The sequence below is a fragment of the Hyposmocoma kahamanoa genome, unplaced genomic scaffold, assembly GCF_003589595.1.
Source record: "Hyposmocoma kahamanoa isolate Upper Pololo Valley unplaced genomic scaffold, ASM358959v1 92, whole genome shotgun sequence".
Taxonomy (NCBI): Eukaryota; Metazoa; Arthropoda; class Insecta; order Lepidoptera; family Cosmopterigidae; genus Hyposmocoma; species Hyposmocoma kahamanoa.
In genome coordinates this window covers 14,766,685-14,781,241 of record NW_020654748.1, presented here as the reverse complement: position 1 = coordinate 14,781,241, position 14,557 = coordinate 14,766,685, and the positions used below count along the sequence as shown (strand labels likewise).

Sequence of the window (14,557 nt, the reverse complement as noted above, 5' to 3'; positions counted from 1 at the left end):
AATTATGATCTTAATAATATGAACAATAATAATATTTCTACATCTGTATCAGAATCAATCGCAATGCATTCGTCTTGTCTAAAATGGATTTGGGCTAAGAGTCTACACAACAAACGATTTCGTTTAACCAAAGTGAACGACTCTTTATGGAGAACTGTATATGGTTTTACAATAACATTTTGGAGCATATATTAAGATTATCATTTCCTAAGTTTAAAAACTACATTAAAAATACTTTTATTGAAAAGTCATATTACAAAATTGAAGACTACGTGTTAGGTAAAGATGTATGGAAAAACGTAGTCAGCGTAGTGAACGAGCAGTAGCTTAAGTGTGACGTTTTCAAGTGTGAATTTATTATACCTATGGTATGGATGATTCTTTGACTTTGAAAAACGATAACAAAAGAAGCGTCATGAATTTTAAACATTTTTACAACAAAGTAGCTGAGAAACTCAAAAAAAAGATAACTTCTATTCACAACCTAATTACGTGTTAGTTCAGTCTATAAACAAACTATCCGCTAAATTTAAGCCATTTGGACGATGTAATAATGAACAACCATCAAGTTATCCAAATACTCTCATTTATATTACGAGAGTTGCCGATCGATCGATAAATCGATCCATCAAGTCGACATTTTGAGTGCTCAAAAATTCACTTGTTTGACTCGATGTGTACTCGCATGGTAGCGATGAAGAATCATCTGTCTTCGGCAACTGATCTTTCTTGTTTCTCCGATGACATCTAGCGGCCATTTGCTTCGAAGTTAGGGCTCATCTTAAAAGACGCATACAGTCCACTGCCGTTTACTTTCGGATTCTTGCTTGTAGATCCATAATTCGCCACCTGTCACAATGTCACACTATATATATATATTAAAATGATGCTATGAGATGGATTGGTTACTCCCGTACTCAAACCTGATCCACCGCAATTTTTTAATTACAATAATTGCTGTACTGTAAGGTAAGTACAGTCAAGAGAAAAAGAAGTTTTGAAATTAAATATTCAGCTATTGAGCAATTGTGATCAAATGTTATAATTGTCACAGACAATCATTTTTTTATGACAGGTAATTAATTAATATTGACATATTGCAAATCACATGTAACAAAAATAAGTGGGGTACTTACGCACTGTCGATACATGCAACTGCACGAAGTTACAGGTATGATGTTGTAGTCGCGCGCCTATCCAGGAGCTCAGTCAAATAGAAGCACAAATGTTACTTCTATTATATTGTGACGGGGCGCCGGGGGCGGCGTAATCAAATCCTAAAGAGTGGATAGATCTATTATTGCTATTTATACAGAAAGTAATTTTTATATGTATACTGTACACGAAACTAAAAAAAAATACAACTACTTTAGAATATCGGTTGCCGCCTTTTGCAAAAAATTATTAAACAAATAAACATAATATTGATATTAATTTCCATATATAATATTTTAATATGTCAACAAACTCTCATCATTACTCCTGGTCTGTAAATTTTTCAACTCTACGCGACATGGTGGAAAACATTCATCGAGGGTGTAGAACGATCCATTTGAACATTTGAAACATCTTGTGCAGCTAAATTTAGCTGAAGAAAAGATGCACGAAGGTTAACCTCATTTAATACTTAAAAATTAAGTGAGTTATATATACTATCCATATTGTGCTTTTTACTCACACCACAAGAAATCGAACTATAATTTTTTTTTTAAAACACACAATTTAATGGTATTTTTTCATGCCACGATCTGTAATGCAAATTAACTGTTTACCATTTAAAACGAATTCATGGTAAAATTACTTTAGGTACCAGAGACTAAAAATATTAAGGTCATCATACTACACGAAGCATACGTATAATACTAAGTTTTCAAGTATGAGAAGTAAAAAAATAAAGTTAACATCCTAAGTCCCCTTGTATGTCAAAATGTACTTAAGTATCCCGATAATATCTTATTATGATCACGTAAATGCCTAATGTATGTACATTATAAAGAAAATATCACATTCAAATTTAACGGTACATGTTCTATATGACCACAAGGTGTCTAGAAAAATACGTTTTTCATACATAACTGAGGGCATTCATGCTTGAGTCGATAACATCTAATTATATTTAAATACATTTTAATGTAGGTACAAGGAGCGTTTATCGCTTTTCTCGTAATAGTTTGCTGAATCTTAGCAAGTTTAATATTACAGGATTTAGATTAAAACTGTCTGCGAAAATGCTGTACTCTCGATTGTATACAAAATATTGAAACATCAAACGCTATATATTATAAAAATAGAAAACTTAAAAGTAATAATGGCTACTACAGCGACATCTAACCTTAATTACACAAATTGTTACCAAAGCTGTGTCAAGTTTCCTCACATTGCTAAGTAAACGAGTTAGAATGTAACCATTACGTTGAGCTTATTGATCGTACTAGTTAGTTCAAAAGCGTGCTCAAAGATGGCGTTCGGTTTAAAGTTAGCTAACTTGAGAAAACTTATAAAATGTATTAGCTAACTAAAAATTAGGTACTTCAACGGCACGTCAGACTATACATTTTTGTTCGAACATCGCCTCCAGTGCAACAGACAAGATACGTCAATGTGTAGCTTGATGTACTGTTGACTGTACATTAAATTAAAAAACTATGTTTTAGCTACACGCCTGTCCATAACAGTTGCAGTGCCACTCAGAGCTTTAAATTGCAAAAGATCTGAGGGGCACTGTCACTGTGCACATAAGTTGCCCAGAGACATAAGTTGACAAGTCCCATGTGCCTGTAACTTCACCTAGACCTTCCATATAGATTTTCGTGGTTATTCACTAAATGATTATCACTTTAATTACGGTTTTCTTATCACGCGTGGTACCACGGTATGATTTCCTTTTATTTTCCCGATACTTCGTAACGGTTACATGCTCCATGGTCACTGGTTGACTGGCCAGCGGCAGATGACAGTTTTAATAACAAACATATCTGTGTACTCTCTTTTACAGACGGCGATTATTTTCATCTCGATTACACGTGGTGTTACCATTGTCATTCACTTTATTCCGACAAACCACACTTGTTGTTGTATCCACACGTGAAACTGAAATTGAAGAATTTTTGTTTTTATTCTTATTATTATAAGCACAAGCATCGGTTACACCCTGGAATTTAAATCCGTCTTCACGGTTAAACGTTTGGCACTTTGTAATCTCGACGGCATCTCGTATCAAAGGTACGTAGTCAGGTTTCGTCGACAGTACCTGGAGGCTTCGCAACGAGGCGTGGCCATAGCGCGCGTTACCGAAATATTGGGAAAGTAAAAAGAAATCATACCGTAGTAAGAAAACACGTTGTTAAGCATGTGGTGTCAGAAATACTGAACCCAAATTCAATCTTGCGCAATATAACTTACAATAGCCAAACAGAGACGGAAACGCTGCCGGCATTGTGGGCACCCTGGCGGTGGGAACACAATTCTAATTAATGGAACCATATTTAATTATACACAATATTTTTGTAATATATCTTCTTCTTTTAATTGTATACAAGAAATTGTAAATGTATATATTTAGAAAGAAAGAAAAATACATTTTCGCCTCACTAGCTCGGAAAGGCTTTCTTTCTCACTAGAAAACTACTAGCTAGACTGTAAGTACACTAACTTTTTCTTTCGATGAAAAAAAAAAGATAAATGACACGTTAAACTACGCGATTTATCGTACATTACTTGTTTATGTGATATAAATCCGTTGATATATTTTATTCTTATTATTGTTCACATTAAATTGGCAATAATAACTAATTGTGTTTATTAAATTACTTTAATTAGTCGAAGAACAAAATAATTTCAATAATCACTTAATCACACAAAATAAAACTACAGGCAACAATAAAAATTGATGAGGTAAATTCAGAATGCATTCGAAGACAAGCTTATTAAAAAAAAGTGATCTAAAGTTCAGTTGTTTTTCTTTCAGCTACCATTTTCTCGCTATAGTCAGTTGAAAAGTTGTTTCTTTCTCTAACTATCTTCTTATCTTAGCTTCATTCACTTGCTCAGGTTTCAATACGAGCACTCGCGTCAAACAACAACTTGCAGCCTTGTACAACAAATAACTATTATTTCATTATCACAAATAACACCACAAAAGAAAAAAAAACGAAACAAAACAAGATAAAAACGAAACATAATCGAAACATTTAGACGTAAAATAGATAATTAGAAAAATAAAAACAAAATAAAAAATCAATTAAAAAAAGTTAAATTAAAACATAAACTATTCACATAAACAAGAACACTATCTAGGTATAAAGATATTTTGTGTGGTGCTAGCCAACGGTAACAGAAGGGTCACTAACTTAATATTTGGTGGAAAATGCTATGCGTTCCCATTTATTTATAATGTTCACGCGTGCGTTTGTATTATTTCTCTTGTAATGACAGTAGGTTTGATTGCAGGAAGTTAACTTAAACAAACATTAAAAAATATTGTGTAGGTTGCAGAGCCTAATACATAATCAATAGTTATTAAATTATGATGAATGTTATGTCGTCGCTATACAGCACTGATGTCATTGTAACTTCGGTTATTTAATATTGTGAATAGTCATTCGATATGTGAATTAAGCGCTTAATAAACATGTAAGCATTTGACATAATTTCTATATGGAAGGTTAGCACTTGTAAACCTTTTAAAGCTGAAAATTCAAAGAAGGAATATATTTTCCTTACAAAGTTTGATGTCTGGCTAGTTTATACAGAAAAAAAGTAAAAATTACGAAATTTATCTCTTTATCTTTTCTCTTTCTTCAATTTACCTAAGACAAGCTAATATGATTTACCGAATTTTGTTTCTCCGAAAACCTTGCAGCTTTCATTGAACGGATTTTGTTCCATTTATCCGAAATCAGGTTTCGAATTTTTTCATTACACCATATTAATACTTCGCTATTTTGACAGATTGACAAGTTATTTGTTTCCACATTCTCATTTTCCGTATGCCTAATATACCGAATTGAATATTTTGTTTTAGAACAAAACATGTTGAAACATCCACAGCATTTTTCGTTTTGTGTTTTATTTTATTACCTCGGATTTAATTTAATGTTATTAATGTTCGGACGTGCAAAAAAATTCTGCGTTTATTCTTTTTAATATAGTAATCTAACATAATCTTCTAAAGGGGGGCGCACCCAAGTTTGACCCTGAGATTGTACTTTTGGATTCATTTGCAATATACTATCTGGTAGAACAATATGTCATTTAAATTAAATGTGATTAAAGAAATGTTTTTGCTTCAAAATGTACAAATTAAGTAACTACTCAATACTACTAAATTGAGTAAATACTTAAAAAATTCTTGTATTCGTTTATTTGAGATAAGCACAATTTTGTATCTAAGAATAGTAATTTTGTCGAAACGAATATTCAGCAATCTAAACTATATGGAAAACAGCAGACAGAAAAGAATTTAAGGAGGCATTTGTCACCTTATATCTCAAAGCGACTGGCGCGGTGCCAACGCCCCTCTGATCCTTGCGATTTAAAGCTCTGAGTGCCACAGCAACTGCTATGGGTAGGCGTGTCGCTTATAACCAGTAGCACGGCTTTAAGTCCCGTCAGCGTCAGCCTCAATTTACGCACATATCTTGGAGACTTTATCAAATCGTCACTTAATGATTTAATGTTACCATCATACGGATAGGAAACGAAACTTTCAATTTCCCAAAATGATTAAAAATAAAAGGCAAAAGATTAAAACAAAGTACACTACCGGGCACACAATTCAAGGTACTTTGCAATTTTTTCTGATATACAGAAATATTTTTACAATCGAAGAAATAGTTATTTGTTATGCAAGGCTGCAAAGTTGTTGTTTGTCGCGAGTGCTTCTATTGAAACCTGAGCAAGCGAAGGATTCTAATATTAGAATGAAATCATAAATAGAATACTGAGCGTAGCGAGTGTTTCACAAAACAACTTTGCTGCTGAGCGAAACACACATCTTTTCACCTCACTATAGCGAGGAAAATGGCAGAGGAAAGAAAAACAGTTGAACTATAACAAAATAAATTAATAAACAAAATTAGTTATCGTTGTCAATTTAATATCAACGATAATAAGAATAAAATATACCAACGGATTTATGTTACATAATCAATGTACGACAAATCTCGTAGTTGAGCTTGTAATTCATTGTTTTATCTTTTTCATCGAGAAAAAGTTAGGGGCAGGACATGGTCCATCGTCAAGTTCGAATTTCAAAAACCCTTTTCACGCTAGCATGGAAAAAACACTTTTGCACGTAGATTTCTAATGAGAAAGAAAACCTTTCCGAGTTGGTGAGGTGAAAAAGTTTTTTTCAACAAGAACTTATGGGAATAACGTTCAGTATATGCTTTTTAAAATTGTATAATAGTTTTTGATCAAATAAATGTTGTTTAAGTACGCTCAGGGCATTTAATACTGAAAATGAAAGGTAGGTCGAATTATGTGTCCGGGGGCGTACTTATAGTTTCACTTACAATTACAAATCTTTTTCTAAATACACTACCTTAGTAAAGTAATTACGAGTTACACATCAAAAATATAGAATAAAACACAATACAATAATTTCGAGATTTCAGAGGAACGTACTATGCACTCTATGTGTATTACTTTCTTGAAGTGTAGGTAAATATACTCTGCCTAATTAGAACTATTATACTGCTGGGAATGTTGTCAAAAAAGACAGGTCACTTTTGATAGACGTAATCAAAGAATTGGTAAAATGGTGACTGAATCTAACCTGCCTTTTTCTTCCAAATGCTGTCACTAGAACAGTCAATTCGTGACCCGACCTCAACTATTCAATAAATAATAAACACAATAAGGGGTCAATTGCATAATCGCACTCATGAATGAATCTTTGCGTCTACCAGCTACCAGCAGATACTATCTCCGCGTGGTTTTGGCGCGAAACCGCAACTAGTCGAAGCACAACCGGCGCGCGCGCTCCACGCGCTCCCATTTCAAATCTCTAAGCCGATGCGATCGCGAACGCGACGTTTTGTCTCCTAGTCCTTTTGTTTTATTATTTTTCTACATGGAAGTATTGAGGACGCACCTCATTCCCATTGTAGCAATTCTCTTTAACGCAGTGTGAACATGCTTTGTTGGCTCACAAATGAAGTGTTAGTTCTACTTTCTTAAAAATTAAACGAACTGAGCCCTATTGTGAATATTAATCACGTAAAGTTAACTTGCTGTTAATTATTTCTACAGTGACTTTTTATCGGATTTTTAATCGAATTATTAAGTAAGTCAAAATTGCTTCAGTCCTCACCCTTTGTAATTGAGCAATTGCCTAACAGAAACTTTGAATAAATAGCAATCTATTTAGAACGCATAATCCAAATACTGAATTAATACAAATTAATTAAAACACAAACATATGCTTCTCGCCTGTCTAGGGAATATAGACTCCTTCTGTTACGCTTCTGACAAATTACGCTTCCTATAGCATGATTTAATTAATTCAATATAACACTAAGCTGCCAACTAACCTTATCCCAGTGTAAAATATCATTACATTGAAACAAAATTAGAGGTATCCAGCAATGATTTGTAAAACTACATAATAGTTATAATACACAATAATAAGTTGAAATAACCTTTTTAACTCCAAGAAGATAATATTCAAGAAAGGCAAAATAGTAGAGAAATCCAAAACAAAAATCTTGTGTGTTCATAAGATCCCACACATGCTACGTTACTATGTAAAACCTACTTAAATAAGCACAGCACCTCACTTTAAAGGACTAACACTGCCATATTGTATCAAACCTACCAATTATCTAATCACCATACGCCACCACCGCCTAGAGCTAATTCATATATCAGACTCCTGCGCACGCACATACATTACTCTGACAAGGCTGATATTCATTATCATAGCTTCATGACCACCATTTGTTCTGCGAATTGGTCACTGTGTCACTGGCTAGTGAATGTCACGTTCCATTAGTCTTTAAACTATAACAAGTGACTAACACATCTATTCTTTGTAACAAAAATATCTTAGTTTCTGTAAAGACTTCGACAGAAGACATTGAAGAAGGTAGGCTCTAGTGTTATCATTTTAAACGAAGCAAATACTGAATATAGCTCATATTTTTCTTTAATTCAATTTAATTGAAATTGATTGAAACATTTTGTTTTCGTCACACTACTTTTCCATATCAGACCAGAATGTTTTAATAGGCAGTAAGTAGACCTATTTCTGCCGCCAAGTAGTAGAGAGAGCTTTACTACGGTCCGGTTTGAAGGGTAAGGGTGCTGGTGAAATTACACGCATATGAGACTTAGCAACTTATGTCTCAGAGTGACGGGTGCAGTGGTAGTGTCCCTCAAATCCTCTGAGTGGCGCAGCAACTGTTATGGACAAACGTGTCGCTTAACACCAGCCACACGATCTATTCGTCCCGTCACTTGGTATCATAAAAAAAAAATATATAAACGTTCGCGAAATATATTTGTTTAAAGAAAGCGTAAATTTTATTACAAGATTACTTTCGTATTTACGTAATCAAACAATAGTAGGCAAATTTGTGGATATTAATCAAAAATACAGTGATTGACTATAGTGGTAATGATTAATATAGCGTGATACATGCAGCAACTTCACACTTCACTGCGTCCTAATTAATGAGTTGTAATTGACCGCTTTAGTGATGTCTAATCATGTGGTTACCCAGAATCAGAATACGAAAATTGAAAACAATAGACATACTACGTACCTGTCGATTAATAAAATTCAGAAAACAAAAAAGAAAAAAATTAAAAGAATTAGATTGCGCAAGGTCCTGTCGCAAAAATTACCAACCCATTGCTTCTGGTTTTAACGTTTGTGTAATTGAAATAAAAAAGCAATAAAAGATTTGCCATGTATTCATTTATAAGAGCAATTTAATTTAATTGTGGATTGTTGTTAACAGAGAGATCAGATACTACAAATTATTAACACAAATCATGGATCCTCGTAGTCGGGTAGTTACATAAAGGGAAAACAATTGTTTTCAACAAATAACAGAACTCAGTCAATACACAAACTTGTAACGTTTCGAAATGATGGAATCTACTAAGCTTCATCTAGAGACGATGCTACAAAAAAATTATAATAGTGTACGTGTGTATAATGGTGTCATTATGGTGTTTTTATAGGTGTAGAGCACCTTGTGAGAAAATTCGTCCAGGCAAGTACTGTTGTTACCTTACTTATTTCTGCCATCATTGGGGCAGTTTCCCTCAGATCTTTGTGATTTAAAGCTCTGAGTGGCACTGCAACTGCGATTGACAGGCATGTCGCTTAACACCAGACACACGACTTATTCGGCCCGTCCTTGGTGTCATAAAAAATAGGTATCCTTAACTGCCATCAAGTTTTATCTACTGCATCAGACCCAGTAAAAGTCTCCGGTAGTAGAAAACAAATTGGATGACATAAAACTTTTATGCACTATTGCTACTGCATAAAAGTGATTAAAGTGCTTTCAATGTTGTGTATATTTATAGCCCACATTTTCAATATAAGTGCGGCCAGTGGCTACCACACCTCGCTGCCCGCTATTTGCTTCACATCCGATCGGAAGTTGTTTTTGTGTATAGTTGTCTAACACCACGTTCTAGGAAACAAATTTCAATGATTTACGTAACGTTAAATCCATATACGTCAATAAAATAAATCTAATTAGGAAACGTTCATTAATAAGGCACTTTTGCCATTATAAAACGATACCATCGCATGCTTATTTCCATATACGTCATAGTTATGCAGATTGTAACACTTATTTACTTTAGAATGTGAAGTTCAACGATCGCTGCTATATTGAAAATGGTAACTAGAATGTTCCTTTTTAGTATTGGTATGTAGATGACCGGTTGACTTATCCTTTTAGGCAACTAGACATCTGCTTTTTAAAAAGCCAGTCCTATTAAAAATGGATTGTTCTATTTACGGTAACTTTTAATGTTGACATATATTTATGCTTTGTTTGATCTCTTCTGGTGATAAGGTCACCTTTGTATGTATCCTTTAAAATATCTGGTTTTAGTGTGTTTTCTTTGTGCAGTAAAGAATAATAATAATAACCATCCCAAATGAGGGTCTTGCGAAAGCCGAAACCGATAAACGTCGGAAGTATTTCTGTGTCTTGCGTGTCTTAGTAGCGGTCTAGTTGAGAGCCTGAGGTGAGGAGACGAGTGGCGCGCGTGAGTTGCCCTTTAAGTCGGTAGCTATGTTCGTACATTGTCGCAGGACACAGCCACTTGGCATCTCCGGCACTAGCCCGGAGATGCCTAGCTAGTAGAGGATGAGCTAGACATCTTCCGGTCCCTCCGGCCGCGTAGGAATCAGGGAACTGGAGAGACGCCGTTCATTCGGCGTCGGAAAGTGAGCGTGTCTTACAGCTCCGCCACCAATGAGGAGATTTGGTGGTCGACTTAGAGTCGGCTGCTCAGCTGTGGCAACCGTTAGTCGTGCGGAGCGCGACGGGAAGTGAGCGTGCTTATATCTCCCGTACCTATCTGGATAATAGTGAGGGTGCTGTACGTGCACCCGTGGCATTTCACCTAAGGCACTAGCCTTACAGAGAATCGGATAAAGTTTGTCAATCAGGATGATCTGGGGTTAGAACCTGGCTCAGATGGTTCCTGTGCGGGCTCGCTCGCACAGGTCAGTGCCCTTCCCGCATTACCAAGAGGATGATAGGGAGGAGCTCTATAAACAAAACTTATGTAGAAAGATACACATGATCAATCATAATTTTGAAAATGGTGTACAAAAAAAGTTATAATTAATCAGTACAGGTACAATCATGTTCACTGGCTGATCTGGAGTCAGAACTTGAAGTTAGAAGATTCCTGTGCGCGTATAGGTTATAGTCCCATTCTCGTATACTTTATGGGTCGGTAGGAGGGTCACTATAATCAAAAGTAATGTAGAAAGATGACCTCCTGATCGAACGTCCACAGTGTTAACCGTTGTGCCACCGAGATCGTCAATAATAACGTATTTGTGTAAATTGGGGCTGTCACGCATACTCTTTTAGATCATAATAATATGATCATCGTTTTTGGTTAGCAGTAATTTTATGGATTTTAAGATTTTCGTTATTATTCACTAAGCGATTGTCACTCGTTCCAAGTTTCTTGGAACGGCTTTAAAGTTTTCACGATATTATTGGTAGCAAAAGTAAGGTAGTTGTCAACCCGAAAAAGTGTATAGGGTACAATGCTATTAAGATTATCGTTAAGCTAATATATTGACTGTAACACAGACCTGAAATATAATGTAAAAAAAACCTTGGTGAAAACAACCGTAACAAGTGATAAATTTCTAACGACAAATTTGTTTCCAATTGACAAAATTTAATTTTTTTAACCACTAGTTTATTTTTTATTTCTATTGAAAACAGCTACAAAACTAAAGGACACGTATTTTTTATTTTGTATAATTTTTAGTTTAAGCATTTTATTTTCATTTTTGAAAAGTCGCTTATTCCAAAACGTCGTAAGTACCCCTGAAGGATTCCTAGTAGCGTTTATCGTAGTCTAAAGCTCTTAAAAAAATCAGTGACAGAAATGTCTTACTGATTGATGTTTGATTTTTGTTTGTGAAGGAGCGTGGGCGGTCCTAGTGGCCGCCATTAAGGATATTCTATTCTATTGAATAGAATAGCGTGCGCGTCTATCAGGATTGTTTACTTGCGATTCTTGTGAAAATATACCTGAAAATATGATAATTGTGGATGGATTTGTCGTGGCAGATAACTGAAATCTTGCCAAATGTTGTCAATTCGTACGTGAATTTAGTTACTACTACCACGGTGGCCGAACGGTTACCATCCCGAGTTCGATTCGCGTGTCGCGAGAAAAATTTGTATGGCCTTATAGCCTAAATTTATTTCTCTCGTGAGCTTGGGTCTAATTTACGGATATCCACGGGTATGTGCATAGCACCCGCGACACTGGGTTTTCCTGGTGCGGGGCTACGATAGTGTGCATTAAAAAAATTGTCAAAAGCGTATAATGGTAAGCGACACGCCTGTCTATAGCAATTGCAGTGCCACTCAGAGCTTTAAATTGCAAAGATCCGAGGAGCACTGCCACTGAGATATAGGTTAACAAGTCCCATGTGCCTGTAATTTCACCAACACCCTTAGCCTTCAAAACCGGAACACAGTAATGCTAACATTACTGCTTGACGGCAGAAATAGGTAAGGTGGCAGTTCTTCCCTGACTAACTCGTTCAAAAGGAGCTCTACTGCTACGATCGTACACTTACGAATGAATGATACTCATTCGTAAGCATTTTTTATCAACGTAACAACTAACCACTCCAGTCCTTCAAAATTCTTGAAAATGCGGGAGTTTATTAATCTCGACTCATTTACATGTATAGACTCAGAATTACCTATTCATTAATAGGTTTATGTCACTTTTTGTGCTCATTTGGCTTTGATAGATATTTGCAGATAAATCAGGTTTATGTAGAATACATTTCAAACTTATGTTTTTCTACGTAAGAGTAACTATAGTACGCGCATTATTATTATGTTTGTAAAACTTGTAAAAAAACTAAAATTGATATAAATATTCTATAAACATGTTTTGCAAAGAATTCTCTAACGCCACGTCATACTTATTATTAAAGTTAGCTATGATATACGCAATTAACAATGCTATAAAATATGTATACGTCAAATTTGATAGTATTATTGTTAATACGCGTTTAAGCACAAAGTTATCACCAATATCTTAAATACACGCGATAACTTTGTTAACACAATTAGCAATTACGGCAATATTAATTGCTACTCCAAGATGAGGTATCACAACTTTTGAGAAATCTGTATTAACTAAAGTTAACGTTGAACTACTCGTTCAATGTTACTTTTAGTTTATTCAGTTGACACCAAGGTGTCATTAAAAGTTAAGAAGCTTAGTCTGGTCATCAACAGTAAACACTTTTGTTCTCTATCTTTTGCAAAATACACATTTATAATATTTGATTGTAGTTTAAAATGTTTATTTTGTCATACATTTAAATTCGCACAATTAACACACCCAATTTTTTTTTATATTGGACAAAATTTTGTTTTAGCATATTTTCAAAAATCGTAGCTGTTCGTTTTAAAATACAGAAACTACACACAACACCACACTTCGACTTCACTGGCACTCTCTATAATATTATAGTAAAGAACTATCATATTTCGTAATAAAGGTATAAACTACAGACCATGTAAAACGGTAGGAACTGTGGTAAATTGTGTACTTAGCAAACCGCAAAAGCTGTCGGTTCCCTAACTATCATGTTACTATCCGTGTTCTTCTTGCTTATCCGAGAACCAAGACTTACATTCTAAAGATAATATGCTTCAGGATACTTTTAATACTTCGATGAAAACATAAATTTCAATGAAAATAAAACATCCTAAATTCATACTCAATGTTAGTAATTTGTTTATTTATTGAGTTTTCGCGTTTGTCACACATAGGAAATGAAACTATTTTTTCGGATCTAACTAGCGGACATTTGTTTTTTCAAACAAACCAACATTTCGGACCCTTTTAATCAGTTCCAGGTGACCATTGAACCTGTAAAGGGCCCGAAATGTTAACTTCTTTGAAAAAACAAATGCGCGAAATTGTATTTTTTTTTAATGTTTGAATATCTTAATTTATATTGTACAGTTATATGGCAATCCACAGCATACATTCGGCTTAACTTTTATTTTAGAAAGGAGCAGTGTCCGGCCAGTGTAATTTTCGCAAACTTGATATATTACAGTGCCTACTTAAAACGGCAATAAGACAGTCCTTTACAGTCCAGCTGTTGCCTCTTCAAATCTTTTTATTACTTTTCTTTTCTGGTTTCCAGACCAGTCGATTGGCCATTTTATATGATACCCGGGAAATAATAATAATAAAGAATAGTCGTGCGCCTGATGGTAAGCTACACGCCTGTCCATAACAGTTGCAGTGCTACTCAGCTCTTTAAATCGCAAAGATCTGATCTCACCCGTCACCCTGAGACTTAAGTTGACAAGTCCCATATATTATCCTTCAAAACCGGAACACAGTAATGCTAACACTACTGCCTGGCGGCAGAAATAGATAAGATGGCAGTACTTTCACAAGGAGCTCTGCTGCTACTTAAAACTCATACTTTGTAGTGATTTGACTTCGCTAAAGTCCAGGCAATAATTGTAGTCTCTAAGTTGAAGACATTTGAAGGTTATTAAAATTAAAAAATTCTTAACACATGTATATGCTGTATACGCAATACTATAGCAAACCCTGATATATCTTTTCATTCCCTCGCAATGTACAAACATGTCATTTTAAAATACATGTCTGCGTACGTACCCAATTAATTGTGTAATGTCCTTTAATTTCTGATGATTTAAACTTAAATTTAGATTAATTTTTTCTGCCATTAATATTCTTCTTTTAATATTCATTATTACTCATAAGTTGGGCTCTAGGTGTTAGTTATAGAATGTTGTGTTCACCTGTAACTGGC

The 14,557-nt window shown here is 34.7% G+C and overlaps 1 protein-coding gene across 1 annotated transcript in view; it reads left to right on the top strand.

The window, feature by feature from the left end:
• The first annotated feature begins 6,975 nt into the window (after positions 1–6,975).
• LOC113236513 overlaps positions 6,976–14,557 on the top strand; it is a 49,517-nt gene continuing 41,935 nt past the window's right edge. The window contains exon 1 of the mRNA XM_026472620.1: positions 6,976–7,288. The gene's annotated coding sequence lies outside the window, so the exon portion shown is untranslated. The remainder of the gene's footprint in view (positions 7,289–14,557) is intronic.